The sequence below is a fragment of the Squalius cephalus genome, assembly GCF_949319135.1.
Source record: "Squalius cephalus genome assembly, chromosome: 15".
NCBI classification, from domain to species: Eukaryota; Metazoa; Chordata; class Actinopteri; order Cypriniformes; family Leuciscidae; genus Squalius; species Squalius cephalus.
Genome location: NC_137136.1, coordinates 7,745,666 through 7,759,214, shown reverse-complemented (window position 1 = coordinate 7,759,214; position 13,549 = coordinate 7,745,666).

Below are 13,549 nucleotides of genomic sequence, written 5' to 3'. Positions count from 1 at the left end.
GAAGAACTTAAACAACAGGATTGTATAAAAACTAAATATTAGTGTCTGTAGAGCTTTACTTTAACCAGACATTTATACCAGAGTTTGCAAAACAGGGCATGTATTATTTTAAGCCTCTGTACTTTAATGCACTGCATGCTGGAGAAAGTATTAGACAGATTTGTGTGACTATTGATCAAAGGACACTGGGAAATGGAAAATATGGACACTTTTTTTGTAATGTAATGCAGCTGTGAAAATTGTAGGTTGTAAAATGAATGATAATTTTGTTATTAAGTCTGTAGTGTCTTGCAAATGTGTATGAAAAATTAAAATTAAAATTAAAATGATGCTTTTATGGAAAAATCTAAATAACTGCAAAAGTCACTGGAAAAAACAAACATGCAGCAAAAACAGCATAGCATTCATTGCTGAAGGTTAATGGGAGAAAAAATATTATACTCCTTTTTAAAAAACGTATTTAACTTACTTTAAGAAATATTAGGTCAAATGTAATACATTGCTGTGTGAATCTGTTGGTTTGCTCTGTTTTTCATGCACTTTAACAGATTGCTTAAAGGTCACATGTAATAAATTGATCAAATCTAGATTCACAGTGCGACACACACAGCCAGAAGTTTTGTACATGCATATACTGTATGGAAGGGAAAGGTGGTGGATTTATGCACTGCTATAAAATGCACATCACCTTTGTAACTTAAATTAGCGGAAATGGCCAAAAAAGTGTTGAATAACATAATCTGCTTCCGTTAAGGTACTGCAAGCTCAACAAACAAACCATACATATTTTATCACAATTCTGATAAAGCACATTTATCTCAGATGACCTGTTCAGATAAAACACCAAGGCCTTTAAAAGTTGTCTTGTTATAGCTGGTCCATTAATGGTTTTGTTATTTAATGGTGATGAACCCTTTTTGCCCATAGAGTAAACTTCATCTTGTCTATTTGAAAACCTTTTTTAGTACATTATAAAATACAGGTGAGTGACTTGCTCATTTAAAAGAATCAAAATTAATGTTAGATTATGTTTTCATGCATGCTATCATTTGAATTACATAATTTACTTAATTGCCTATCAAATTAAATGATAACAAAGTCAAATTACATTCTGTTAAATATTGAAACAAACTCTCACAGAAAATCCATTATAAAATCAGATTACAAACTTAAACAATTTTAACAACATTTATCAAATTTGTTATTATCTTATTTCATTATTTTCCTTCACATGTGTAGGATAATGGAAATGCACATGTTTTTCCTACTTTGGATTTTTGTGATGCCTTATTTTACAGACACAACAACAGCTAAAGGTACAGTTCAAAATTACACAAATGATTTCAGTTATACAGACACACTCACAATACATTATAAACACTGGATGCTGATCACTGAACATGTCATATAGTTATCAGGGCAGGTTGTCACCTATGATTTATATGTTTTACTTTTATACAATTCATTAAATGTCTTCTGGACAAAACTATGGTTTGATATTTTTGCATGTTCTCTTTTTGACTTTTTTTTTTTAAGAAGTGTTTATTTTTGTTTTATGAAATTATGATTGTTTACATCTTGCAGAAAATGATTTTCTTATAATGTGAAAAATGTTTTTAGATAGCATTTCATATTTCAAAAAATACTCAAGATTGGGGCTAATGTCTCAAAAGGACAGATTTTTCTCTTTGGCAATAAAGGTGGAAGTGCACAATTACTTTTTGAAGCTATAGACTGAGTAGGGAGATACATCTATACAGAAATGTACTGTCAAAAATATAAATAAATAAATAAATGAATGAATGAATGAATGAATAAACCCTGAGAAATTATCACTGAAGTCAAATGTTAAATATTATATGGTGAAATGTTTTTAATTATTATATACTTGTTTTTATTACACATTTTGACTATATGCTTGATCAATTTCAGCTAAAAATCTCTTTATATGGCAAGGCCACACAGTCGGACCTGGTTGAGAATCCTGGGGCAGCATTTGGCCATGCCAGTAATGCTATTGATGGAAATCATGACTCACATTATGAACATGGATCCTGTACTTCTACTCCTACGCAAGATGACCCATGGTGGAGGTTAGATTTACTAGACGAGTATGTAGTGACCTCCATAACTATCACGAACAGAAAAGACTGCTGTCCTGAAAGGCTTGATGGAGCCGAGATACGAATCGGAAACTCTCTGATGAACAACGGCAACAACAATCCATTGTAAGAAAGCCTTTCAAGAGAAGATTCTCTTAAAGAACAATGTGATGAGGTTACATACTGTACATGAAATCAAATATTATCCTTATGCTGTCATTTTTATACAGGGCTGGGAAGATTTCATCCATTCCAGGTGGGAGATCCCTCACTTTCAAATGGGAAAAAGGCATTCCAGGCCGTTACATCAATGTGGAAATACTTGGTCGTAATCGGAGTCTTACGGTTATCCAGCTCCTGATGGTGAGAACATTTATGATCAGGATTTGATCAGTTTGGCACTAATAAAAAATAAGCAGATATTTGAGATTAAGACATGTTGTACACACATATTTAATTTCTAGACTGTAAGAGAAGTCATTTACTCTAAACTATGAATTCCTGTGAAACTCATCTGTTGTTGTAGGTGAAAATGTGGCTTTAGGAGGAGTAGCTACACAGAGTTCCCTCCACTCATATGGCTTTGCATCCAATGCCATTGATGGGAACAGAGATGGTGTTTTCAGTCGTGGATCTTGTACCCACACTTCAGCAGAGGTCAATCCCTGGTGGAGACTGAACTTACTGAAAAGACACAAAGTGTTTTCAGTGGTAATTACAAATAGAGACGCTACTCCTACAAGACTAAATGGGGCAGAAATCAGAATTGGGAACAGTCTGGACAACAATGGCAATGATAATCCCAGGTAAATGAATTCATATTAATATGGGTTTTTAGAGAAATTCTCAGAATTACTGCAGTCAATGTGACATTTAACTTGGATACAATTTGGTCAAATGTGATTTGGGTTTTGTGCATTTTCTATTCTGTTCCTTTGCATTTAACAAGTTTGACTTGATGCATAAATGTGTTTTGCTTTGAATATGGACGGTGGTTCAGAGTTTCTCAAGATGCTTAACTCACTCTTTCGTCAGGTGTGCTACGATCTCTTCCATTCCTCCTGGGTTTTCCTCTTCTTTTGACTGTTATGGGATGGAAGGACGTTACATTAATGTTGTTATTCCAGGACGGAGAGAATATCTTACACTATGTGAGGTTGAAGTGTACGGATCACCACTGGATTGAGAAGAACTTAAACAACAGGATTGTATAAAAACTAAATATTAGTGTCTGTAGAGCTTTACTTTAACCAGACATTTATACCAGAGTTTGCAAAACAGGGCATGTATTATTTTAAGCCTCTGTACTTTAATGCACTGCATGCTGGAGAAAGTATTAGACAGATTTGTGTGACTATTGATCAAAGGACACTGGGAAATGGAAAATATGGACACTTTTTTTGTAATGTAATGCAGCTGTGAAAATTGTAGGTTGTAAAATGAATGATAATTTTGTTATTAAGTCTGTAGTGTCTTGCAAATGTGTATGAAAAATTAAAATTAAAATTAAAATGATGCTTTTATGGAAAAATCTAAATAACTGCAAAAGTCACTGGAAAAAACAAACATGCAGCAAAAACAGCATAGCATTCATTGCTGAAGGTTAATGGGAGAAAAAATATTATACTCCTTTTTAAAAAACGTATTTAACTTACTTTAAGAAATATTAGGTCAAATGTAATACATTGCTGTGTGAATCTGTTGGTTTGCTCTGTTTTTCATGCACTTTAACAGATTGCTTAAAGGTCACATGTAATAAATTGATCAAATCTAGATTCACAGTGCGACACACACAGCCAGAAGTTTTGTACATGCATATACTGTATGGAAGGGAAAGGTGGTGGATTTATGCACTGCTATAAAATGCACATCACCTTTGTAACTTAAATTAGCGGAAATGGCCAAAAAAGTGTTGAATAACATAATCTGCTTCCGTTAAGGTACTGCAAGCTCAACAAACAAACCATACATATTTTATCACAATTCTGATAAAGCACATTTATCTCAGATGACCTGTTCAGATAAAACACCAAGGCCTTTAAAAGTTGTCTTGTTATAGCTGGTCCATTAATGGTTTTGTTATTTAATGGTGATGAACCCTTTTTGCCCATAGAGTAAACTTCATCTTGTCTATTTGAAAACCTTTTTTAGTACATTATAAAATACAGGTGAGTGACTTGCTCATTTAAAAGAATCAAAATTAATGTTAGATTATGTTTTCATGCATGCTATCATTTGAATTACATAATTTACTTAATTGCCTATCAAATTAAATGATAACAAAGTCAAATTACATTCTGTTAAATATTGAAACAAACTCTCACAGAAAATCCATTATAAAATCAGATTACAAACTTAAACAATTTTAACAACATTTATCAAATTTGTTATTATCTTATTTCATTATTTTCCTTCACATGTGTAGGATAATGGAAATGCACATGTTTTTCCTACTTTGGATTTTTGTGATGCCTTATTTTACAGACACAACAACAGCTAAAGGTACAGTTCAAAATTACACAAATGATTTCAGTTATACAGACACACTCACAATACATTATAAACACTGGATGCTGATCACTGAACATGTCATATAGTTATCAGGGCAGGTTGTCACCTATGATTTATATGTTTTACTTTTATACAATTCATTAAATGTCTTCTGGACAAAACTATGGTTTGATATTTTTGCATGTTCTCTTTTTGACTTTTTTTTTTTAAGAAGTGTTTATTTTTGTTTTATGAAATTATGATTGTTTACATCTTGCAGAAAATGATTTTCTTATAATGTGAAAAATGTTTTTAGATAGCATTTCATATTTCAAAAAATACTCAAGATTGGGGCTAATGTCTCAAAAGGACAGATTTTTCTCTTTGGCAATAAAGGTAGAAGAGCACAATTACTTTTTGAAGCTATAGACTGAGTAGGGAGATACATCTATACAGAAATGTACTGTCAAAAATATAAATAAATAAATAAATGAATGAATGAATGAATGAATGAATAAACCCTGAGAAATTATCACTGAAGTCAAATGTTAAATATTATATGGTGAAATGTTTTTAATTATTATATACTTGTTTTTATTACACATTTTGACTATATGCTTGATCAATTTCAGCTAAAAATCTCTTTATATGGCAAGGCCACACAGTCGGACCTGGTTGAGAATCCTGGGGCAGCATTTGGCCATGCCAGTAATGCTATTGATGGAAATCATGACTCACATTATGAACATGGATCCTGTACTTCTACTCCTACGCAAGATGACCCATGGTGGAGGTTAGATTTACTAGACGAGTATGTAGTGACCTCCATAACTATCACGAACAGAAAAGACTGCTGTCCTGAAAGGCTTGATGGAGCCGAGATACGAATCGGAAACTCTCTGCTGAACAACGGCAACAACAATCCATTGTAAGAAAGCCTTTCAAGAGAAGATTCTCTTAAAGAACAATGTGATGAGGTTACATACTGTACATGAAATCAAATATTATCCTTATGCTGTCATTTTTATACAGGGCTGGGAAGATTTCATCCATTCCAGGTGGGAGATCCCTCACTTTCAAATGGGAAAAAGGCATTCCAGGCCGTTACATCAATGTGGAAATACTTGGTCGTAATCGGAGTCTTACGGTTATCCAGCTCCTGATGGTGAGAACATTTATGATCAGGATTTGATCAGTTTGGCACTAATAAAAAATAAGCAGATATTTGAGATTAAGACATGTTGTACACACATATTTAATTTCTAGACTGTAAGAGAAGTCATTTACTCTAAACTATGAATTCCTGTGAAACTCATCTGTTGTTGTAGGTGAAAATGTGGCTTTAGGAGGAGTAGCTACACAGAGTTCCCTCCACTCATATGGCTTTGCATCCAATGCCATTGATGGGAACAGAGATGGTGTTTTCAGTCGTGGATCTTGTACCCACACTTCAGCAGAGGTCAATCCCTGGTGGAGACTGAACTTACTGAAAAGACACAAAGTGTTTTCAGTGGTAATTACAAATAGAGACGCTACTCCTACAAGACTAAATGGGGCAGAAATCAGAATTGGGAACAGTCTGGACAACAATGGCAATGATAATCCCAGGTAAATGAATTCATATTAATATGGGTTTTTAGAGAAATTCTCAGAATTACTGCAGTCAATGTGACATTTAACTTGGATACAATTTGGTCAAATGTGATTTGGGTTTTGTGCATTTTCTATTCTGTTCCTTTGCATTTAACAAGTTTGACTTGATGCATAAATGTGTTTTGCTTTGAATATGGACGGTGGTTCAGAGTTTCTCAAGATGCTTAACTCACTCTTTCTTCAGGTGTGCAACGATCTCTTCCATTCCTCCTGGGTTTTCCTCCTCTTTTGACTGTGATGGGATGGAAGGACGTTACATTAATGTTGTTATTCCAGGACGGAGAGAATATCTTACACTATGTGAGGTTGAAGTGTACGGATCACCACTGGATTGAGAAGAACTTAAACATCAGGATGTAGATAAAAACTAAATATTATAGGCTAAATATTATAGTCACACAAATCTGTCTAATACTTTCTGCAGCATGCAGTGCATTAAAGTATTAGACAGATTTGTGTGACTATTGATCAAAGGACACTGGGAAATAGACAATATGGACAACACTTTATTGTAATGAAATTCAGCTGTGAAAATTGTATATTGTAAAATCAATGATCCTTGTGTTATTAAGTCTGTAGTGTCTTGCAAATATCTATGTAAAATAAAAAATAGTAATTATTAAAATGATGCTTTTATAACGTAAAAATCTAAATCAAAAGACACAAAAAAACAAATAAAAACACAAACCTGGGAACATTGCAAAAACAGCAATGCATTCATTGATTAAGGTTATTGGGAGAATAAATTATCATAGTGTTTTTATTTTACTTACTTCACGAAATATTAGGTCAAACCAGGGCTGGACTGGGACAAAAAATCGGCCCGGGCATTTTGGCCCAGACCGGCCCACTATATGATCATAAACACCACCCATCTTTGCACGCCCTTAATTATATGCATACCAACTCCTATTCATTAAAAGCACTAATGCCATGTAATTATGAAATAAAAGTGATGTTATTTCAGCCAGCGCTCATACCTGTATTTACATCCTGTTTTCAGTCGAAGTCCATAGTAATCGATTGTCGAGTTCACGTGCATAGGTTTATCACGTGCGTGAACTCGACAATCGATTACTGTGGACTTCGACCGAAAACAGGAAATAAATACAGGTATGAGCGCTGGCTGAAATAACATCACTTTTATTCATATCTTTCACATCTACTGCAGTCAGATTCACCCGCGTTCACTCTGAAGGAATCACTCACATGCCTGTGCACTTGTAATGACACATCAAGGATGTTAAGAGGCTAAAAGCAGGTTTAAAACTTGCCCCATTTAAGTCAACAGGGTGCAAATTTTAAAAAGAGGATAACACGGTGTAGGCAACACCGATTTTTGTCGTTGTTCTCTGTATTGACAGCACTCCAAATTTACAAAAAAATTAGCTCAATGTTAAAATTGACCGGAGTTCTCCTTTAAGGGCCTGGTTTTATTTTTTCACGCTATTTCTCTGCACATTCCTTGCGTTTCTTCTCCATCTCGCTGACTATTTTGACAGATACACACTGACACTGCTGCACGCGCGCTCACTCGTTTAAAGTTGTGATTGGGCCAGCCCAGTGTCAATCAAAAAAAGAGCCAATGGGCCGCTGATCTACGTGTTTCATGGGCTGGTCTGTGTGACTACTTAGTATATGTGTATGCAAGGGTTTCATATGTGCGTGAATGAAGTTTGATTTAAGCCCTAGACGGTGCCTCATATCTATTCGTTCTGGTGAAATCACAAAATATAATGGACACAAAGTGTCCCTGCTTGATATACAACCACTGATGAGCATAATCGGTAAAAAAAAAAAAAAAAAAAACTACGAATGCGGATTAGAACCCAAAACCTCTCACACGCTTGACTAAAGTTCAAGTTCAGCTGCCAGTGTTCCTCTTCGGGTAAGTCTAGTATTTTAATGCCAACTGCAAATCTTGCATATCAAGTATGAAGTATATCAATATCAAGTATATTTATATGAGGCTATACTGTGTGTGTTAAATATTTCTGCTCAGTGTCAGATATTTCTGTTTTGTAAAAGTCATAATATGAGAAGACAAAATTTTGATCTTAACTCAAGTGTTTTCGGCTACATCAGTAGCCTTTTAAACGGCACAATTTTTTCATTTAATCAGAAATCAGAAAATGTGGTTCAACCTTCCACCACTGTCAAAAACCTTGGTATAATCTTTGATTCCTCTCTTTCCTTCCTTCCACACATCTCCTCACTCACTAAGTCTGCCTTCTTTCACCTACGTAATATTGCGCGCTTACATCCATTTCTGAATATCAATGATGATGAAACCCTGGTTCACACTTTCATCACTTCACGGCTTGACTACTGCAATTCTCTCTTGTATGGCTTACCCAATTCATCTATAAATAAGATCCAATATATTCAGAACTCCGCAGCTAGGGTCCTCACATACACAAAGAAATCTTCTCACATTACTCCGAATTTACACAGACTTCATTGGCTACCAGTACGCTTTCGTAATCAATACAAGATACTCCTTATTAAATTCAAAGCACTCCATGGTCTTACAAGCAGACAAGTCCAAAAGACAACAAACTAACCCAAACACCACTGTGACAGAACGCCCCTCCCTGAAAGGCGTGTACTTGTGCCGTAACGAGAGAGATGAAGGTGGGGGTTTGGGAGGAGGAAGAGGAGCAGGCGGATGGCTGGCAACAGGAGTGGGCGAAGAGCTGGAGAAGGCAGGCAGACTATCAGGAGAAGGGCTTGGCTGAGAGGTGATAGGTCAAGAGGGATGGATGATCTATGGTGGAGCCGATGGAGGGAGGAGCCATGGAGGCTGAAGGGCAGGAGGTTTTAGGGCGATGACGGACAGAGCCGGAACCGATGGGGGAGGATGACAGGGAAGAGACGGAAGTTCGCTGGGCCATGGTTGAGAAGAGGGTTCAGAGGGGCACGGGGAAGCCGCTGGCTTCGGCGACTGTGGTGTAGCCGGGCACACAGAAGGGTGCGGTGGAGACAGAGGGACTGAGGACCAAGGAGGAGCAGAAGGGAGTGAGGAGTCCAATGGAGCCGGGGGGGACGAAGGGACGGGGCGTAGCCAGAGGAGTGCAGTCCAGAGGTGAGGGTAGATCGACGAGCGACCTAGGCGGATCCGGGGGGGACGAGGGAGCCTGGCGGAACTGGTGAACTGATGGGCCACGGTGGAGATGTAGGAGGTAGGAGCCAAGGGTGAGCCAGTGGACTGATGGGCCGATGAGGAATCCTGGACGTGGTGGTTGGAGTCGGATCCAGAGCATCCACTGTCCATGATGACGCTGAGGACTGGAAGCCTCTCAGCAAGCCCACCATTCCACTGGTGTCTTGAGGGCGAGTGACGGGGCTGACAGGAGGCAGAGGAGATGAGGATGACGGCTCGATGATAAGAGTATATAAATATATAAATATAAATATATACTGTATATAAAGATATATAAATAAATAAATAAACCCTGAGTAATAATCACTTAAGTCAAAAGTTACTTTAACCAGACATTTATACCAGAGTTTGCAAAACAGGGCATGTATTATTTTAAGCCTCTGTAATGCACTGCATGCTGTAGAAAGTATTAGACAGATTTGTGTGACTATTGATCAAAGGACACTGGGAAATGGACAATATGGACACTTTTTTTGTAATGTAATGCAGCTGTGAAAATTGTATATTGTAAAATGAATCATTTTGTTATTAAATCTGTAGTGTCTTGCAAATGTGTATGAAAAAATATTATGCTCCTTTTTAAAAAACGTATTTAACTTAATTTAAGAAATATTAGGTCAAATGTAATACATTGCTGTGTGAATCTGCTGGTTTGCTCTGTTTTTCATGCACTTTAACAGATTGCTTAAAGGTCACATGTCATAAATTGGTAAAATCTAGATTCAGAGTGCGACACACAGAGCCAGAAGTTTTGTACATGCATATACTGTATGGAAGGGATGTGCATTTTATGTGTGATAAAATGCACATCACCTTTGTAACTTAAATTAGTGGAAAAGACCAAAAAAGAGTTGAATAACATAATCTGCTTCCATAAAGTTACTGCAAGCTCAACAAACAAATCATAAATATTTTATCACAATTCTGATAAAGCACATTTATCTCAGATGACCTGTTTAGATAAAACACCCAGGCCTTTAAAAGTTGTCTTGTATTTATAGCTGGTCCATTAATGGTTTTGTTATTTAATGGTGATGAACCCTTTTTGCCCATAGAGTAAACTTCATCTTGTCTATTCGTAAACCTTTTTTAGTACATTATAAAAGGTGAGTGACTTACTTATTTAAAAGAATCAAAATTAATGTCTCTGTAACTTAAATTTAAGATTAATATGCATGCTATCATTTGAATTACATAATTTACTTAATTGTCTATCAAATTAAATGATAACAAAGTCCAATTACATTGTTAAATATTGAAACAAACTCTCACAGAAAGTCCATTATCAGATTATAAACTTATTAACAACATTTATCAAATTTGTTATTATCTTATTTCATTATTTTCCTTCACATGTGTAGGATAATGGAAAATCACATGTTTTTCCTACTTTGGATTTTTGTGATGCCTTATTTTACAGACACAACAACAGCTAAAGGTACAGTTCAAAATTACACAAATGATTTCAGTTATACAGACACACTCACAATACATTATAAACACTGGATGCTGATCACTGAACATGTCATATTGTTATCAGGGCAGGTTGTGACTGATTTATATGTTTTACTTTTATACAATTCATTAAATGTCTTCTGGACAAAACTATGGTTTGATATTTTTGCATGTTCTATTTTTGACTTTTTTTAGTAAGTGTTTATTGTTGTTTTATGAAAATATGATTGTTTACATCTTGCAGAACATGCTTTTCTTATAATGTGAAAGATGTTTTTCATATTTAAAAAAATACTCAAGATCGGGGCATAATGTCTGAAAAGGACATATTTTTCTCTTTGGCAATCAAGGTGGAAGAGCACAATTACTTTTTGTAGCTATAGACTGAGTAGATACATCTATACAGAAATGTACTGTCAAAAATATAAATAAATAAATAAACCCTGAGAAATAATCACTGAAGTTAAAAGTTAAATATTATATGGTCAAATGTTTTTAATTATTATTATTTTGATTTATATACTTGTTTTTATTACACATTTTGACCATGCTTTATCAATTTCAGGTAAAAATCTCGCTTTATATGGCAAGGCCACACAGTCGGACCTGGTTGAGAATCCTGGGGCAGCATTTGGCCATGCCAGTAATGCTATTGATGGAAATCATGACTCACATTATGAACATGGATCCTGTACTTCTACTCCTACGCAAGATGACCCATGGTGGAGGTTAGATTTACTAGACGAGTATGTAGTGACCTCCATAACTATCACGAACAGAAAAGACTGCTGTCCTGAAAGGCTTGATGGAGCCGAGATACGAATTGGAAACTCTCTGATGAACAACGGCAACAGCAATCCATTGTAAGAAAGCCTTTCAAGAGAAGATTCTCTTAAAGAACAATGTGATGAGGTTACATACTGTACATGAAATCAAATATTATCCTTATGCTGTCATTTTTATACAGGGCTGGAAAGATTTCATCCATTCCAGGTGGGAGAACCCTCACTTTCAAATGGGAAAAAGGCATTCCAGGCCGTTTCATCAATGTGGAAATACCTGGTCGTAATCGGGTTCTTACTCTCTGTGAGGTTGAGGTTTACGGTTATCCAGCTCCTGATGGTGAGAACATTTATGATCAGGATTTGATCAGTTTGGCACTAATAAAAAATAAGCAGATATTTGAGATTAAGGCATGTTGTAGACACATATTCCATTTAGTAATTTATTCAAATCTATGAATTCATGTGAAACTCATCTTTTGTTGTAGGTGAAAATGTGGCTTTAGGAGGAGTAGCTACACAGAGTTCCCTTGGTGGATATGGCTTTGCATCCAATGCCATTGATGGGAACAGAGATGGTGTTTACAGTCGTGGATCTTGTACCTGCACTTCAGCAGAGGTCAATCCCTGGTGGAGACTGAACTTACTGAAAAGACACAAAGTGTTTTCAGTGGTAATTACAAACACATTAGACAGTGTTCCTTCAAGACTAAATGGGGCAGAAATCAGAATTGGAAATAGTCTAGACAACAATGGCAATGATAATCCCAGGTAAATGAATTCATCTTAATATGGCTTTTTAGAGAAATTCTCAGAATTACTGCAGTCTGCAATGCAACAACTTGTATTGAACTGGTTTGACTTGATTCATAAATGTGTTGTGCTTTGAATATGGACGGTGGTTCAGAGTTTCTCAAGATGCTTAACTCACTCTTTCTTCAGGTGTGCTACGATCTCTTCCATTCCTCCTGGGTTTTCCTCCTCTTTTGACTGTGATGGGATGGAAGGACGTTACATTAATGTTGTTATTCCAGGACGGAGAGAATATCTTACACTGTGTGAGGTTGAAGTGTACGGATCACCACTGGATTGAGAAGAACTTAAACAACAGGATGTAGATAAAAACTAAATATTAGTGTCTGTAGAGCTTTACTTTAACCAGACATTTATACCAGAGTTTGCAAAACAGGGCATGTATTATTTTAAGCATCTGTACTTTAATGCACTGCATGCTGGAGAAAGTATTAGACAGATTTGTGTGACTATTGATCAAAGGACACTGGGAAATGGACAATATGGACACTTTTTTTGTAATGTAATGCAGCTGTGAAAATTGTAGGTTGTAAAATTAATAATCATTTTGTTATTAAATCTGTAGTGTCTTGCAAATGTGTATGAAATAATAAAAATAAGAATTAAAATGATGCTTTTATGGAAAAATCTAAATAACTGCAAAAGTCACTGGAAAAAACAAACATGCAGCAAAAACAGCATAGCATTCATTGCTGAAGGTTAATGGGAGAAAAAATATTATACTCCTTTTTACAAAACGTATTTAACTTACTTTAAGAAATATTAGGTCAAATGTAATTCATGTGTGAATCTGTTGGTTTGCTCTGTTTTTCATGCACTTTTACAGATTGCTTAAAGGTCACATGTAATAAATTGGTCAAATCTAGATTCAGAGTGCGACACACACAGCCAGAAGTTTTGTACATGCATATACTGTATGGAAGGGAAAGGTGGTGGATTTATGCACTGCTATAAAATGCACATCACCTTTGTAACTTAAATTAGCGGAAATGGCCAAAAAAGAGTTGAAAAACATAATCTGCTTCCGTTAAGTTACTGCAAGCTCAACAAACAAACCATACATATTTTATCACAATTCTGATAAAGCACAT